The following is a 12,799-nucleotide window of genomic DNA, read 5'->3' on the forward strand; positions in this document are numbered from 1 at the left end:
GAATCTGCTTGCCAATGCAGGAGACGCAGGTTCAAGCCCTGGTCCGGGAAGATCCCACATGCCGCAGAGCAACTAAGCCCATGTGCCACAACTACTGAGCCTGTGAGCCACATCTACTGAGCCCTCGTGCCACAACTACTGAAGCCCGCACACCTAGAGCCCATGCTCCACAACAAGAGAAGCCACCGCAATGAGAAGCACGCGCACCGCAATGAAGAGTAGCCCCCCTTGCCGCAACTAGAGAAAGCCCGCGTGCAGCAATGAACACCCAATGCAGCCAAAAATAAATAAATAAATAAAATAAAACTATACTGCAATATCATTCCATAGCAATCACATTGGCGAAAAGAAAAGTTAAGCCTGACAAAGTCCAGCACTGATAAGGGTATGGAACAATGGAAGTAGGCATACTCTGCCTATGGGTTATGCATTGGTACAGCCACTTTAGAAAATATCTTGACACTATCTATTGAAGCTGAGTATGTGCATATCCTATGGCCCAGCCAGTAAACATACTCTTAATCCTGTGTACCAGAACATTCTTTGCAAAATTGTTTGTAATGGAGAAACAATGACAACATAAATGACTGTCAATAGGAAAATGGATTAAATAAATTGTGATATATTCATATCATGACCAGCAGTGGTAACTTAATCTGTATATATCAAGGGAGTTACAAAAGTATATACCATCAGGCAATTTGCTGAATTATACAAAGGCTTTCATGTAAAAAAAAAGCTTAAAAACACACCAAACAATACAATATATTGTGGGTGGAGATACATATGTTTGTAAAAACATTAGAACATAGATTGACTCAAGAAATCTAATCAATATCTTGGCATTGGTTAGGGGAGGGAAAGAGTGGGTAATGGATTTAAGGAAAGCAACAAAGGGGACCTTCATTTATACTATATTGTTTTATATAAAATAGAACATTCAGTGTATATATATATGTGCATGTGTATGCATCTGTGTGTGTGTGTGTCTGTCTCTATAATCAGAGTTTAAAATGACAAAAATTAACATTTGCAATATTGAGTGACAGTGTTTTTACATCAAATTTTACATTTTTCTACTTTGTAATGTTAAAAAAAGAAAAACCCAACTGCGACTCCAATGCTGAATTATGATAATTTGGGGCCAAAGGACTACCAGAGGTATTAGAATCCCAAGAAGCAACCTGCAAAACACTATGCATCAAAAATGGTAATTTACCTGCCCTCTTAAGGGGAAGTCAAATCGCGGTGTCAGGTTCCAGCTGTGCTGCTAGTCAACGCCTGGCTCTAAGAGTCTCCAGTGTTTTCTTGGAGGAAGCGCTTGAGGACACAGAGGCAGAGCTGCAGCCTAGAAATTCTGGGGGAAATGAGGCTGGAGAAGGTGGAATTCGAAAGTGTATTTTCACGTGACCAGGGGAGGTCGGCAAAGCAAAACAAAAACTTACGAAACCCTGAAAGGCTGAATACAGAACTTTTTCTATTTGGAGGTGCCCCTAGGCCACTACAATTCTTTCTTTAGTCCAGTCTCTCTCCTCTCTCTCCTCCTCTCTTCTTTTTCTCTTTCTTTCCCTCCCCATTTGCATCCTCCTCTTCTTCTTCCTGCACCCCTCTTTCTCTCTCTCTCTCTTCATTCACTCCCTCCTTTTTCTTTAAAGAAACCAAAAGAACATGGAAGTTAAGATGTGAGAGAAGGTCACATAAGGAATTTATATTTCATATTTTGATTCTGTACTTTTTCCAAAACACCCCACTTGCTCTTACTACCCTTTCTTTCCCCCAAACAAAAATTACTGAGTACCTCAAATCTTTGTAACTTGAAGTCAAAGTAAACTTAGTTTTGTGGCTTAGAAGATACTATTTGATATCTATGTAAAATGTTTCTGTGGAATTTGAGAAAAAGTGTTTACAAGTAAAAGTGGAGTAATTGCTCCAACTTTAGATATAATATAATATACTAAGTATAACATGTTCCCTTTTTGACATGTGAAATGGCATACACATTTTTTTCTGAATACACCCCTAAGGTGTTGAAAAGTTCCTTTAAAAATCACTAGCCTTGACATCACTAATCAGAGAAATGCAAATCAAACCCACAATGAGATATCACCCCACACCTGTCAGAATGGGTATGATCAAAAAGACCAGAACAAATAAATGTTGGGGAGGATGTGGAAAAAAAGAAAACCCTCCTGCACCGTTGGTGGGAACCTAAATTGGTGCAGTCACTAGGGAAAACAGTATGGAGGTTCCCCAAAAAATTAAAAATAGAACTATCATATGATGCAGCTATTCCACACCCAGGTATATATCTGAAGAAAATGAAAACTCTGATTGGAAAGATATATAAACCTCTATGTTCATTACAGCATTATTTATAACAACCAAGACATGGAAGCAGCCTAAGTGTCTGCTGATAGATGAATGGACAAGGAAGATGTGGTGTATATATATATATATATATATATATACACACACACACACACACACACACATACATACAATAAAATATCACTCAGCCATAAAAAAGAACGAAATCTTGCCATTCTGACAACATGGATGGACCTAGAGGGTATTATGTGAAGTGAAATAAGTCAGACAGAAAAAGATAAAAACTGTGTGATTCCACTTATATGTGGAATCTAAAAAACAAAAAAATGAACAAACATAACAAAACAGGAAGAGACTCATAGATACAGAGGGGAGGTTGGTGGGGGAATGAGTGAAATAGGTGAGGGAGATTAAGAGGTTCAAACTTCCAATTACAAATAAAGGGTCATGGGGATGAAATGTACAGTGTGGGGAATATAGTCAGTAACATTGTAATGACTTTGTATGGTGACAGATGGCAACTACACTTATTGTAGTGATCATTTTTAATGTATAGAACTATTGAATCACTTTGTTGTGCATCTGGAACTAACACAGTGTTGTAGGTCAGTTATACTTCAATGATAAACGAACAAACAAATCAAATCTACCTACCAAAACAAATAAATAAATAATTAAAAGTAAAAATCCCTAGCGATGTATAGTGAAAAGTGACAGAAAATATGTTTACTTTGTGTAGAGACTTTTGCTACATTGTTGACCTCTGAACAAGGGGGTTAGGGGTGCCCACCCTCTGCACAGTCGGAAATCCGAGTTAGCTTTTACAGTCGGCCCTCCTTGTATGTGGTTCCACAACCCTGGATTCAACCAACTACAGATTATGTAGTACTGCAGTACATACTTAGTGAAAAAAATTAGCATATAAGTGAACCCGCGCAGTTCAAACCCTTTGAGTTAACACCAAACTTTAGTTGACTATGACCTTTGTGTTATCAAAGGTTGCTTTTGACCTATGAGAACTCCTTCTGGGTCTACCTCATTATCTTCTTGGTTCTGAGAGGAGACAAGAATTTCAAAAGGAGATTTCAAGAGAACTGTTCCTCTTCATGAGGTTCAAGTTTTCCAACTGAAATGGGTGGAGAATTCTCAGACTCTGGGCTCCTGCAACAGGTGGGGAATGAGCATCTCTTGGACTGTGCTATACTGCTTCTTCTGGTCCTCCATATCTGTGTAGCATTGTCTGTGCTAACAATTCCTTTATTGCCATAGTGAGATCTACACTGTTTCTCTACCTACTAAATTTCACTAGAAGTGATCACTCTAGTGCCAGAATTCCTTTAAAACATATGGTTGCAATTTTCAGATTGAAAGGACAGCATCACAGTTTGCAAATTCTAGAATAAACATATATGTGGAATACACCTGCCAATAAGAATAAAACTGTTTGTTCTATTCCCTAATGAAAACATTTACAAGCAAGATATAAATCTGGAAATCTGCCATTGGACTCAACTAAATACACACACACTCACACACAGAGAGCCAGCACTGTAGCTTGTGTGACAAAGGGTAAAAATATTTGCTTACTTAATACCTGAGATAGAATGTTTATTTTGATCACGTTTATTAAAAATATGAAAGAAAAGTCTAATCGTTTACAATTTATGTGGAATTTTCTGTAATAGCTGATGTTAACAAACTTTGCAAGTCCTTCAATTCATTCAGAATATAAATCTGTTACTGTCTGTAAAAGATTAGTCAATGAAGGTTCAAAGCCATAAGCAGGTACTTAGTGGAGTTTAAAGTTCCTGCTAAAGTAAAAACTTTTTTTTACAAATTAATTACACAGGTTGGCTTGGGAGTGATTCTCATGCAAAGAAGTATCAGTAGTGTTTTGACTTGTTCTCTGTCATTTAAGTTTCAGGAACGTCAGTTGTGGAGCGGAAACCTAAACCTAGATTTGTTTGATCTTAAAACCTATATTCTTTCTATTACCTGGAAGGTTGAAGAAGGAAAGAAGTGATCCCTCAGGTAAAGAGAATGGTGCTAGCAAAGTTTTGAAGACTTGAAGCATTGTATTGTGTGCAAAGAAACGCAAGTGGCTAACGCAGAGTTGGAGGTTTACCCCTCAGGCAGCAGCTATAGGAAACCATGAATCTGTGAGCAGTACAGAGCCAAGAAAGAATTTAAGCAGATAGGATGCAGGGTAATATTTGCCTTTTAAATCTCAGCAGTCAAAATAAAAAGGATGAATTTTAGGAGGTTATTGAAATAATCCTGTTTCTCACCTAAAATTCTGCAGGAGCTGAGGTTGGTGGAATGACTTGGAAGAGAGGATTTGAGATATATTTAGGAGGTGAAATGAAAAGGAGCTGGCGATAGGCTGGTTGTGGAGAAGAACAGTCAGAGAGGAGAATGAGACAGTAGTCACTTCCAGTGGTCAGGCTTGCGTGACAGGAAACTGGAGATGCCAACCATAAGAGTAGGGGCTTAAGAGGAGGAGCAATCCCATGGAGTGCCAAGGGTGGAAAATGATGAGTTCAGTTGGAGAAATCATGCTGCCTGTGTGGACGTGTCCAAGGGTGAGTTGGATATGTGCCTGATGCTGGAATTTTGTAGATAAAACCATCAACAGGGATACAACTGATCAGAGGTAGACTGTGGAGTAAGCAGAAAAGTGATCACAGGAACACATTGACTATAGAGGTCAAGAAAGGAGCACTATTAGGAACAAATAGGACTACGGAAAGTCAGAAAACGAAAGAACGTTGTGTCGTGGAAAAAGAGTAGAGAATTTGATTTCAGTAAATAGAACTAGTAAGACCTGTTTTGGGGTTAAATATACCTGTGAATCTACATAAATAACTGTGATTATATATATATATATATATATATATATATATATATATATATAATATATATACATATCCATCATATGTTTTTGTATTCACCTATGCATGTTTGTATATATAGAGACATATGTTTTGTATATATCCTATGGTTTTATATTATGCTCATATATAAAACTAGTATATATGCCTATATATTTATACAGAACAAAATTGTATATATATTTATTATTTGTGTATTACATGTATGCAATACATATACATATATATGTATATACACATATAATGAATATATATTGCTATTAGTTATGTCTCTCTCTCTATATATAGAGAGATGTTTACCCAACTATAAGTCTTACTATACCTGTAGTCTGCTACACCACACACACACACACACACACACACACACACACACACACACACACACAGACAAAAGAGAAAGAACTGAGTTGAATACTTGGCTGAATGTTAATAGTCATAAGAAATAAACAAGAATTCATTTAAGACTGGGAATTCTTTCAGCCATTTATCTGAGTTTTTAGCTTTTACTATTAGCACTCCCCCAAACTATAATTTGCTTACAAAAAAAGGACATGTTGTGTGTTAAAAAGATTAATAAATTACATTCTGCTTTCCAAAGTTATTGAATTTCTCATTTCTTTTCAGATCAATCTGGTAGACTTATTTATACACATATTATTAGCTAGACATTCTAATTGTGCTGAAATAATAATATTAAGATATGTATCATGCATTAAAAGAGTGTATTGTCAACCACTAAGCCTGTGCGTCTGGAGCCTGTGCTCCGCAACAAGAGAGGCCGCGATAGTGAGAGGCCTGCGCACCGCGATGAGGAGTGGCCCCCTCTTGCCACAACTAGAGAAAGCCCTTGCACAGAAACAAAGACCCAACACAGCCAAAACTAAATGAATAAATAAATAAATAATAAAAATAAAGGAATTCCTTTTTTTTAAAAAGAGTGTATTGTCCACTGTAAATGGCAGACATGAAATACAAATAAATAATAGAATATATGCAAGCAATAATAAAAATATATGCAATATCCAGTAGGAATTAGAGGAGAGGGTGAATTTATTAGTTAATTGTTCATTTATTCCTCATTTATTTAAGAATGGATTTAAAGTTCAAAACAACATGGGATAAAAGGCAACACGAATAATGAAGTGGATTCGGAGAAAAAAATAAATTTTAATGGATAATTTGAAGTCAACAGCAAATCGCTCTACAGAATAGCATAGTTAAGGTCTAGAAAATGGTAGAACAAGCCACTGGTTGGCCTCTAGGCTTTCTGGAAAGGAGACAAAAATGAGGAAACCAATCACTCTATTCATATTACGTACAAAGAAAACCTATTTCTGGTGCCAAAACTAAAGAGTTTTTCCTCATAGATAGTAAAAAAAAAAAGAAAAAGAAAAGAAAAAGAACAGTATACCACCCTAAACACACCTGTATACTAAATGGATTTCATGGGCTGTTTCCTACAGTGGCTCTAAGCATAGGCCAATGATGACATAATGCCAAATTATGTTTCATAAAAGCAGTTTTACAAGAGAATAGACCACATGGTCCAGATGTGTGGAGACCTGCTTGTGTGGTTTACTCCAAGGATGAATTTTTTTGTGTCTGTAGAAACACGTGAACTGTATTTCCCAAAGGCAATCCTTTGCAAATTTATGTTGTTCAACCATGTATTTGATGAATATTAAGCAGCAGTGAGTTCAAGGTTAGTGTTCTTGACAATCACTTAGGTGCAGCTATTTCAGTCCACTGGTTAAATGATGAAAATGCCTAACTCCCCCTGGGAATGGGATGGGTGCAGAGAAAAGGAGCCTGGAATTTTAGCTGTTTTTTTAAAATTGTGGCAAAATACACATAAGATAAAATTTACCTTCTTAACCAATATAAAGTGTACAGTTTAGTGGCATTAAGTATATTCACACTGTGTTGCTACCATCACCACCATCCCTCCACAGGATGCTTCATCTTGCAAAACTGATACTCTACCTATTAAACAGTAACTACCCAGCCCCCCTCCAGCCTAACCACCATTCTACTTTCTGTCCCTATGAATCTGACTCCTCCATGTTCCTCCTAAAAGTGGAATCATACAGTTTGAAAACATGGAACGCTTCACAAATTTGCATGCCATCTTTCCCCGGGGGCCATGCTAATCTTCTCTGCGTGGTTCTGATTTTAGTCTATGTGCTGCTGAAGTGAGAACTTTAGCTGGTTTTTGAGGGGAGAACAGGAACTCATCAGACTTAAAATGGGGGTAGCAACTCCCGTATGAAGGCAGAGTGGTCTAAAATTCTTCTCTGTGCTGCTGAAGACTGAGGTGAGGAGGGAGGCTGAAAGAGATGAGGTTAAAGAGACGGGAAGGAGTCAGATGCCAAAGGGCTTTGTAAGCCCCTTTTAAGAGCTTGCACTTACACACAGTGAGACCGGAACAGGAAAGTAAAATTCATATTTAAAAAAAATTAATTCTAGGGGCTTCCCTGGTGGCGCAGTGGTTGAGAATCTGCCTGCCAATGCAGGGGACACGAGTTCGAGCCCTGGTCCGGGAAGATTCCACATGCCGCGGAGCGACTAGGCCCGTGAGCCACAACTACTGAGCCTGTGCGTCTGGAGCCTGTGCTCCGCAACAAGAGAGGCCGCGACAGTGAGAGGCCCACGCACCGCGATGAAGAGTGGCCCCCGCTCGCCTCAACTAGAGAAAGCCCTCGCACAGAAATGAAGACCCAACACAAACAAAAAAATTAATTCCGGGAAAAAGGAGAGGCCTGGAAGAGGATAAAATTTGAAACAGAAAGACCAGTTAGAAGGCAGTGACAACTATGTAGGTAAAATTTTCCTTGTCTCAAATTTTTTATTTTTGCAAATCACCAGAGTGTTAGAGTGGGTATTCAGAATTGTAGCTCATGAGGAAATAGGTGTCTGCACTGTGGATCTAGTGTCCAATCTTCCTCTCCATGCTTAGAGGAAAACTTTTGACATTTTAGAAAATTTTGTATTTAAGCAAAGAATCCAGACAAGCCAAAGTCAAAGTCTAAATTCACATTTTAATCAAGGAAAGCATGTTTCTCCTCACTGATCTCTCTCTCCTTTTCCTCTTCCCATGTTTTAGAGGAAGAAGATTCTGGGAAAAAGATTAATAGAGGGCATATCAAGACTGTCAGACAGAAGTGCTAAGAAATCTGGAAAGGGCTGGAATAAAAACTTTCATTCTAGGATGTCTAATTTTGGCTTGGTTACCAATGGTGTTTCTTCCTATTGTAACACGGAATTGTTCTTAAGATAGCAAGAAACTGAACTATAAGAAGGCATATTTCAACTCAAAATAAGGACAACTTATTAGAGCTTCTCTACATTGAAATTGGTTGCTTTGGAAATATGAAGAGCTTTCTATCATTGAAAGTGTATAAAAAAATCTAGGTAACCACTTATCAAGTATAATGTATGTAAGAAATCATTGTAAGAGATAAAAAGTTTGAGTTGAAGAACTGAAAGGCCCTAAATTCAAGATTTATGAATTCCACAGAAGGATAATATCAGATTATCTCTTATTAGAAACTGATGATTTTGAAACTCTAACAGAATTTCTGGTGATACTCCCAGTACATTGATATCACTCAATTAATGAACTATACCAACTTGCTAAAGAGTAACTTCCTCCTTTAATATTTTAACAAAGAGGCCCCAAACCATTATTTTGCACAGGTAATTGTTCAAAATTTAAGCAAGTTTATCCTGAAACCTGAGTGTTATGTCAGGAATAGAAGCATAGGCATTTCTTTTGCTTCTATGCTAATCTTCTCAAATTCCAGTTTCCAAATGACTAAAGTATCAAGAAAGCAACTTTCCACAAAAATAATTCACTCAATGAAGAGAATGAAATAGAGAAAAATAGAAAAAAGAGCAAGAGAAATCTTCTATTTTAGAAAAAGCCCAACATCTAAAGAAATGTACCAAATGTATCAAAAGTGAAAAAAATTGATGAAATACTTAAAAACTCCATTTATTTCATAATTAAAACTCTCAATTCCCACTCCTCTTTCTCCCCAATTTTAAACGTCTTCCTGTTCTCTCTTCTCCATTCCATCTAACCTGTCAGCATTCAAGCTTTAATCACGAACATTTGGACCACTGTGGTCCCCATGCTCTTTCTTGTATCTCTGATCATATCATCAAATGCACATATCTTTAAAAACACAAGTCTGATCTTGTAATCAAGCTGTTTTACAATCATTTTGCAAGGGAGGAAACTACAGCTTATAGGATCACAAAGCTATGAGCATCAAGCTGGAACTAGAGTTCAGGTCTCCTGGACCCTGTTCCAGAGTCCTTTCACCTCACGTCAAGGTCTTCCTAGGTATTGTATGTATATTGTAGGTACTAACAAAATTATGCTGCCCCCCAATAAAGTTTGAACAGAATACTGGGACTGTATTTTTACCTTAAAGACTTTTACCTTAAAATTTTATTTACAAAGTACAGAAAGCCTATTCTTCTCAGTTGTCTAAGTTCAGTGTTGCAGAGCAATTGCTCCTAGCACGTAAGTTGCCAATTTTTAAAATCATTTCCCTCTATTTGATTGTCTGGGATTTAACACCCTCTTAAATATGCAGCAAGAAGCATTTTATTTTGTTTTCTTTTTTGCTAACACTTCCGTAGTAAACACATGTGGCTCATATACATTAAAGGAAAATATTCTCGATTAACATTTGTAATATTATATTAACTGTTTATATTTTCGTAATACTGTGTAAAATTTACAATTGTAAAGAAAAAAGGAATATCAAATGTATTCATTTTCTGCTCTTCACTGTAATTCCCATTTGATTTTCATATTAAAAATTTGCAAATTCTACACTGAAAAATTCATGATTTAAAGTAATGAATTTGAGTTACTTTGCTACAATGTTAATACATGCAAAATTATAGTAAGACATGGAATAGATAAATATTTTGTTTTTAAAATTAGCCAGACCTAAAAGATATTCTGTTATATAATTTATCAAATAAGATTATTAGACATTGCAATATAATTAGAATAAAATAAATATAACAATTATACAATTATGACTTTAACTTTCATTTTCAAGTTATTTCTGCTTTAAAGATATATTTAAAAATTAAAAGTGAAATTTACTGATAGGAAGTTAAAGTAAGCATAATTTTTTAAAATTCCATCTTTGTATAAATCAAGATAGCTAACTTTTAAAAATATTTAGTTTCCTTGTTGTTTTTCTATGATAATATTGGTGCTATAGTACAACACAAAAATATTCAAACATGTTTCTTAAATTAAGTGGTGAGATATATTTTATAGTGAATAATATGTGATTAAGTCTTGAGTTATATAAATATTTGCTCACTAATACCAAAATGTGCTTAGACTTGGATATACTATAATTCACTTTATTTACTGTTAGTTTCGATAATAAAATGATCAAAACATGGTCTTGAATATCCTAGCTATTATTTTTAAAACTACCTAGCACCAAGAAATAAAAACCTGCCATTGATGTTGACCACTTCCATTATTTTAAAAGACTGAATTAAATCCAGCACACACTGGGAATTGTTTTTGCTTCTTCTTTTTAGGAGAGTTGTAAAATAACCAGGCAGCCTTATCTTAGGTGAGACTGTTTCGGCTTGGAAATAAACAAAGCTCTCTCTCAATGAGCTAGGTTCATTTCTTATTTGTGTAATACTCTGGAAGAAATTAGGTTTCAATAAAGTCCATTTTTGTCACTGCATGTAGCAATGAATATCACACCCAGCAGGGCACAGTGGCACCTGGCTGTCCAGACCCCAGTGAGCACAAACCATCTGGGGGTAATTACAACAAGGTATTCTTTAAGGACCAGATGGGACCAAGGAACAGAAGCCCCGACCCCTCCCAGTCATTTACAACATAATTCCTTTCAATGATATACTTAATCCTCCCACCAGCTATGCTTTTCAGCTTGCTGTTGCCACTGTTCCTTTATGTTAATTCAGTTTCAAGACCGAGAAAAAGAGGGGGAGAGAGAGAGAGAGAGAGTTCAAGAAAAAAAGGGAGGGGGGGAGAGAGAGAGAGAGCGACCGGCGCCTCTGGAGACCAAAAGAAATTATTCATCTCTAAATTGTTTCCACCACAGCAAGTACAGTAACAAATTTTTTTTTTAAAGGGGGCTGAAATTATCCTAAAGAAGGTCAATGCGACAGCCCTGTGTGGCACCAGCTGAGGTTTACTCAGCCACCTGTTAGCTAGAAAGCTCTCTGCACACACGCTTATGATGCATTTAACCAGTTTAAAGGGTCTTTATTGTCAGCCCAGCCACCTCCATTCAGCAGGCCCGAGCCTTTAGGCCTGCTTTGTGGTCATATGTGGCACACAAGCCTTAATTCAATTACGCTGTAAGCCTATCCAGTCTGCATCACTGCCCTTTCACTTTTGTGCCATTTGTCTCGTATGTTGTAAAGAATTTTATTTTGAAGAGGGAAAGGCACTCTACAGCCCACTTGTCTTTACTTTTCATTTGAGGTTTGTGCCGCAGGTGCGCTGCCACTCCCGAAATGGATTCATCTTTAAGTGATATTTTAGATGGAGCGTTATTTATTGTTTGGTGACAATGCTTTTCTGGTCTTGCTGACTTTTATTTTTTTTTAATTAGGTGTTTGTTCCAACTCTCCACCAAATCAACAGTCTCTGAACTTGAGAATTGAAAATTCAAAAGGAAAAACATAAATGATAGATGAAAATGACAATTAGCCTTGTACTACCATTTTTTAAAAGAAATGCATTTCTTAGAATGAACAAATGTCAAATTTAGGATTTTTGGTTTCCCTTAAGTTTCTGACACCCAATATATATCAGTTTATATGAATGAGGCATAGTGAAGCTCTGTTATTGAAAACTTTGTTTCAGATGAGATTATTAAATATATTAAATCTGTTCATATCGTTTGTATTCTGGGGCTTCCAAATTTCCTTGGCGTCAAAGCAGTGCCTATCATTGTCAAATGCTTGGCATTTTTATAATAATTTATGGGCAATGAAAACATAAATAAGATTTCTCAAAGTCAGGGACTCATGTTTACTTTCATACCAAATTTTTCTTAAAAGGAAAGTTTGTCTCTTTAAAGCATGCTCAACCTAACATTCTTATAACTGTCTAAATCCTACCCCCTGAGTTCAGTGTACATATGAAGGGTATGGGTAATTTCAAATCAACATTCCCCCAAATCATTAAGTGACTTGTCATGGGAGAGTGAAGGGACTTCAAAGGAGGGAGAGAAGAATCTTCTTTGCTATTTCATATCAATTTCTCACCCAAGTCAAGGAAAGAACAATAGTGCTAAGTTACCAGTGTTACTCAAGGTGTGTGTACCAATTCTCACTGTAGCAACTTTTACACATCTTTTGTATGGAAGTCCTATCTCTTTAAATTACTGAATCAAAACCACAAATATGAAACATGCAAAATGGACCAAGACATTCTAGTTGGCAAGAAAAAATAAAGATATTTGCATATAATCTTCAAAATAAATAGGATTTCAAAAACTGGTTTCTGTATACATATAAATTTAATGGATATGTTTCTCTCAACAATTCTC

The 12,799-nt window shown here is 36.4% G+C and overlaps 1 non-coding gene across 1 annotated transcript; it reads right to left on the minus strand.

Annotated features, from left to right (window-relative positions):
* Positions 1–7,312: 7,312 nt before the first annotated feature.
* On the minus strand, positions 7,313–7,419 carry LOC118893695. The gene has a single exon (XR_005019549.1). It is a non-coding gene; the product is annotated as a U6 spliceosomal RNA (small nuclear RNA).
* Positions 7,420–12,799: the final 5,380 nt, after the last annotated feature.

This window comes from Balaenoptera musculus, chromosome 3 (assembly GCF_009873245.2).
Source record: "Balaenoptera musculus isolate JJ_BM4_2016_0621 chromosome 3, mBalMus1.pri.v3, whole genome shotgun sequence".
In the NCBI taxonomy this organism is placed as follows: domain Eukaryota; kingdom Metazoa; phylum Chordata; class Mammalia; order Artiodactyla; family Balaenopteridae; genus Balaenoptera; species Balaenoptera musculus.